The 6,032-nt window shown below is 39.4% G+C and overlaps 1 non-coding gene across 1 annotated transcript; it reads left to right on the top strand.

Moving 5' to 3' along the window:
• The first annotated feature begins 4,623 nt into the window (after window positions 1-4,623).
• On the top strand, window positions 4,624-4,728 carry LOC117063794. The gene has a single exon (XR_004429079.1). It is a non-coding gene; the product is annotated as a U6 spliceosomal RNA (small nuclear RNA).
• The last annotated feature ends 1,304 nt before the right edge of the window (window positions 4,729-6,032 follow it).

The raw sequence follows: 6,032 nt of genomic DNA, 5'->3' as shown, positions 1-6,032 counted from the left end.
TTCAACTTCTTTGTGGTTTAGTCTTGGGAGGGTGTATGGGTCCAGAAATTTATTCATTTCTTCCAGATTTTCTAGTTTATTTGCTCACAGGTTTTTATAGTATACTCTGATGATAGTTTGTATTTCTGTGAGATCAGTGGAGATATCCCCTTTATAATTTTGTATTGTGTCAATTTGATTCTTCTCTCTTTTCTTCTTTATTAGTCTGGCTATCAGTCTAACTCTTTTGTTAAATTTTTCACAAAAACAGCTCTTGGATTCAATGATTTTTTGAAGGGTTTTTCGTGTCTCTATCTCCTTCAATTCTGTTCTGATCTTAGTTATTTCTTGTCTTCTGCTAGCTGTTGAATTTGTTTGCTCTTGCTTCTCTAGTTCTTTTAATTGTGATGTTAGGGTGTTGATTTTAGATATGTCCTGTTTTCTCCTCTGGGCATTTAGTGCTATAAATTTCCCTCTAAATACTGCTTTAGCTGTTTCTCAGAGATTCTGATACATTGCATTTTGTTCTCAATGGTTTCAAATAACTTATTTATGTCTGTCTTCATTTCGTTATTTACCCAGTGGAGCAGGTTGTTCAGTTTCCATGTAATTGTGCAGTTTTGAGTGAGTTTCTCAATCCTGAGTTCTAATTTGATTGCATTGTGGTTTGAGAGACTGTTTGTTTATATTTCTGTTCTTTTGCATTTGCTGAGGATTGTTTTACTTACAATTATGTGGTCAGTTTTAGAATAAGTGCTATGTGGTGCTGAGAAGAATGTATATTCTGTTGACTTGAGGTGGAGAGTGCTGTAGATGTCTATTAGGTTCACTTTGTCCAGAGCTGAGTTCAAGTCGTGAATATCCTTGTTAATTTTGTCTAATATTGACAGTGGGCTGTTAAGATCTCCCACTATTATTGTGAGGCAGTCTAAGTCTCTGTGTAGGTATTTAAGAACTTGCTTTACAAATCTGGGTACTCCTGTATTGGGTTCATATATATTTAGGATAGTTAGTTCTTCTTGTTGCATTGATCCCTTTACCATTATGTAAGCCCTTCTTTGTCTTTTTTGATCTTTGATGATTTAAAGTCTGTTTTATTACAGACTAGGATTGCAACCTCTGCTTTTTTTTTTCTTTCCATCTGCCTGGTAAATATTCCTCCATCCCTTTAATTTTAGTCTATGTGTGTCTTTGCATGTGTGATGGGTCTCCTGAATATAGCACACCAATGGGTCTTGACTATTTATCCAATTTGCCACTCCATGTCCTTTAATTGGGGCATTTAACCCATTTACATTTATGGTTAATATTGTTGTGTGTGAATCTTATCCTGTCATTATGATGCCAACTGGTTATTTTGCCCGTTAGTTGATGCAATTTCTTCATAGCATCAATGGTCTTTACAATTTGGTATGTTTTTGCTGTGGCTGGTACTGGTTTTTCTTTCCATATTTAGTGCTTCCTTCACGAGCTCTTTTAAGGAAGGTCTGGTGGTGACAAAATCTCTCAGCATGTCTGTAAATGATTTTATTTCTCTTTCACTTATGAAACTTAGTTTGGCTGGAAATGAAATTTTAGGTTGAAAATTCTTTAAGAGTGTTGAATATTGGCCCCTACTCTCTTCTGGCTTGTAGGGTCTCTGCAGAGAGATCTGCTGTTAGTCTGATGGGCTTACCTTTGTGGGTAACCCAATCTTTCTCTCTGGCTGCCCTTAACATGTTTTCCTTCATTTCAACCTTGGAAGATCTGATGATTATGTGTCTTGGAATTGCTCTTCTCAAGGAGTATCTTTGTGGTGTTCTCTGTATTTCCTGAATTTGAATGTCGGCCTGTCTTGCTAGGTTGGGAAAGTTCTCCTGGATAATATCCTGAAGAGTGTTTTCCAACTTTGTTCATTTCTCCCCATCACTTTCAGGTACACCAACCAAACGTAGGTTTGGTCTTTTCACATAGCCCCATATTTCTTGGAGGCTTTGGTTATTCCTTTTAATTTTTTTTTTCTCTAATCTTGTCTTCACACTTTATTTCATTAAGTTGATCTTCAGTCTCTGATATCCTTTCTTCTGATTGATTAATTCAGCTCTTGATACTTGTGTATGCCTTACAAAGTTCTCCTGCTGTGTTTTTCAACTCCATCAGGTAATTTATGTTCTTCTCTAAACTCTTATTGTAGTTAGCAATTCCTCTAACCTTTTCTCAAGGTTCTTAGCTTCCTTGAATTGGGTTAGAACTTGGAGGAGTTTGCTATTATCTACCTTCTGAAGCCTGCTACTGTTCATTAGTCAAACTCATTCTTCATCCAGCTTTGTTCCCTTGCTGACAAGGAGTTGTGATCCTTTGAAGGAGAAGAAGCATTCTGATTTTTGAAATTTTCCGTCTTTTTGCAGTGGTTTTTCCTCATCTTCATGAATTTATCTACCTTTCATCTTTGATGTTGGTGACCTTCAAATGGAGTTTCTGTGTGGACATCCTTTTTGTTGATGTTGATGATATTCCTTTCTGTTTGCTAGTTTTCCTTCTATCAGTCAGGCCCTTCTTCTGCAGGTCTGCTGGAATTTTCTGGAGGTCCACTGCAGACCCTCTTTGCCTGGGTATCACCAGCTGAGGCTACAGAACAGCAAAGATTGCTGCCTGTTCCTTCCCCTGGAAGCTTCGTCCCAGAGAGGCACCTGCCAGATGCCAGCAAGAGCTCTCCTGTATGAGGTGTCTGTCAACCCCTGCTGGGAGGTGTCTGTCAAGTCCTGCTGGGAGGTATCTTCCAGTCAGGAGGCACAAGGGTCAGGGACCCACTTGAGTAGGCAATCTGTTCCTTAGTAGAGCTTGAGCCCTGTGCTGGGAGATCAGCTGCTCTGTTCAGAGCTGGCAGGCAGGAACATTTAAGTCTGCTGAAGCTGTGCCCACAGCTGCTCCTTCTCCTGGGTTCTCTGTCCCAGGGAGATGACAGTTTTATCTATAAGCCCCTGACTGGGGCTGCTGCTTTTCTTTCACAGATGCCCTGTCCAGAGAGGAGGAATCTAGAGAGGCAGTCTGGCTACAGAGGCTTTGCAGAGCTCCAGTGTGCTCCACTCAGTTCAAACACTGTGGCAGCTCTGTTTACACTGCAAGGGGAAAACTACCTACTGAAGCCTCAGTAATGGTGGATGCCCTTCCCCAATGACGCTTCAGTGTCCCAGGTCGACTTCAGACTGCTGTGCTGATAGCCAGAATTTCAAGTCAGTGGATCTTAGCTTGCCAGACTCCATGAGGGTGGGATCTGCTGAGCTAGATCACTTGGCTTCCTGACTTCAGCACCCTTTCCAGGGGAGTGAATGGTTTTGTCTCACTGGTGTTCCAGGTGCCACTGGAGTATGAAAAAAAAAAAAAAAGTTGTTGTCTGACCAAACAGCTGCCCAGTTTTGTGCTTGAAACTCAGTGCCCTGATGGCATAGGCACCCAAGGTAATCTCCCGGACTGCAGGTTGCTAAGACTGTGGGAAAAGCGTAGTATCTGGGCTGGAGTGCATTGTTCCTCATGTCACAGTACCTCACAGCTTCCCTTGGTTAGGGGAGGGATTCCTGACCCCTTGTGGTTCTGGGGTGAGGTGACTCCCCACCCTGCTTCGGTTTGCCCTCCATGGGCTGCACCTACTGTCTAATCAGTCCCAGTGAGATGAGCTGGGTACCTCAGTTAGAATTGCAGAAATCTTCTGTGTTGATCTCGCTGGGAACTGCAGACTAGAACTGTTCCTATTTGGCCATCTTACTAGTCACTTCTTCTATAATATAGTTTTTAGAAATTCTTTCTTATTTAAACTTGCATATATTCTAAACATTTCATTCCTAGATGTTTATGCTCACACGAAGATTTATGGACAATTTTTTATAGCTTTATTTGTAAAGCACCAAATTGGAAACATTCCAAATATCCATCAATAGAAAATTAATAAACGAATTTAATACCTATACAAAATACTATTTAGACATTTTTTTAAAGTGTTGATTAACACCAAACTGTGAATAAATCTGAAAACAAAAACATGTTAGTAAAATAACCCCCACGAAGTGAGTACATAATGTGAGATTCCACTTATATAAAATGCTTGAAAAAAGAAAAAGAAACTATAATGACAAAAAGGAAATTAATTGTTGCAGAAAGGAGAGGTGGTAGGACTCTATGAATTACAAAAGAAGATACTCTTGGGGCTGGTGGGTATACTTATCAATTTAATTGCAATGCTTATTTGAGTGGCTTATATGCATATCAATTCACAAATTAAAGACTTTCTGCACTGATTATTGTATGTCAATTAAACTTCAACAAAAATATTAGAATGTATCAACCAGCATGTTAAATATTACTAGAAGAAAGCACTTTTTAAAGGATTAATATAAGTGATTATGAGTTAAAATTGCTATATCATTAATTAATATATAAATGATTACTATAGTAAATCCTAACATTAAATAAGTTATTATTATCATACTGTATATTCTTTCATATTATTATGTTGTATTTTTGTTTATGTTTTGGCTCTTTGAAATCTGTTAGCAAACTAGATATGGGAAATTTGCTAACCATTTTTAAAATGGCTTCATAATTCTGGACTCAGTAAATAAATGGGGTATAAATACAAACCATTATGGGATTTTTAAAATATACTGTCATGTTCACTTTGGCAGCACTTATATTAAAATTGGAACAATACAGAGAAAACTAGCATGGTTGCTGCACAAAGATGACATACACATCTGTGAAGCATTCCATATTTTTACTGGAATAGCCAGTTTAGAGAGAAACATAACTGACCTGATGGAGCTGAAAAACACAACATGAGAAATTCACAGTGCAATCACGTGTATCAGTAGCAGAATAGATGAAGTGGATAAAAGAATCTCAGAGCTTGAAGACTATCTTTCTGAAATAAGATGGACAGACAAGAATGGAGAAAAAATAATGAAAAGGAATGAGCAAAACCTCTGAGAAATATGGGACTATGTAAAAAGACTGAACCTACAACTGATTGGGCTGCTTAAAGAGACAGGGAGGACAGAACCAAGTTGGAAAACATACTTCAGGATATCATCCAAGAGAACTTCCCCAACCTAGCAAGACAGGCCAAGATTCAAATTCAGGAAATCTAGGGACTCCCAGTAAGATACTTCACAAGAAGATCAATGCCAAGACACATAATCATCAGATTCTCCAAGGTTGAAATGAAAGAAAAAATATTACAGGCATTCAGAGAGAAAGGCTGGGTCACCCACAAAGTGAAATCAATCAGACCTCTCAGTGTAAACCTTACAAGACAGAAGCAATTTGGGGCCAATATTCAACATTCTTAGAGAAAAGAATTTCCAACCCAGAATTTCATATCTCGCCCAACTAAGTTTCATAAGCGAAGGAGAAAATAAAATTATTTTCAGACAAGCAAATGATGAGGGAATAAGTCACCACTAGGCTTGCCTTGCTAGAGATCCTGAAGGAAGCACTAAATATGAAAAGGAAAAACCGTTACTAGCCACTACAAAAACATACTGAAGTACACAGACCATTGACATTATGAAGCAACCACATAAATAAGTGCAAGATAACCAGCTTTGGTTATGATGACAAGATCAAACTCACACATAGCAATATTAACATTAACTGTAAATGAGCTAAATGTCCCAATTAAAAGACATAGAATGGTAAGCTGGATGGAGTCAAAACCTGTTGGTATGCTGTCTTCAAGAGACCCATCTCACGTGCAAAGACACACATAGGCTCAAAATGAAGGGATTGGGGCGGAGCAAGATGGCCGAATAGGAGCAGCTCCAGTCTCCAACTCCTAGCGCGAGCGACACAGAAGACCGGTGATTTCTGCGTTTTCAACTGAGGTACTGGGGTCATCTCGCTAGGGAGTGCCGGACAATCGGTGCTGGTCAGCTGCTGCAGCCTGACCAGCGTGAGCTGAAGCAGGGCGAGGCATCGCCTCACCTGGAAGCTCAAGGGGAAAGGAATCCCTTTTTCCTAGCCAGGGGAACTGAGACACACAACACCTGGAAAATCGGGTAACTCCCACCCCAATACTGCGC

Source organism: Trachypithecus francoisi, unplaced genomic scaffold (assembly GCF_009764315.1).
Source record: "Trachypithecus francoisi isolate TF-2019V2 unplaced genomic scaffold, Tfra_2.0 Lachesis_group18, whole genome shotgun sequence".
NCBI classification, from domain to species: domain Eukaryota; kingdom Metazoa; phylum Chordata; class Mammalia; order Primates; family Cercopithecidae; genus Trachypithecus; species Trachypithecus francoisi.
Note: the sequence above shows the minus strand (reverse complement) of the source record. Positions and strands in the feature narration are given on the sequence as shown.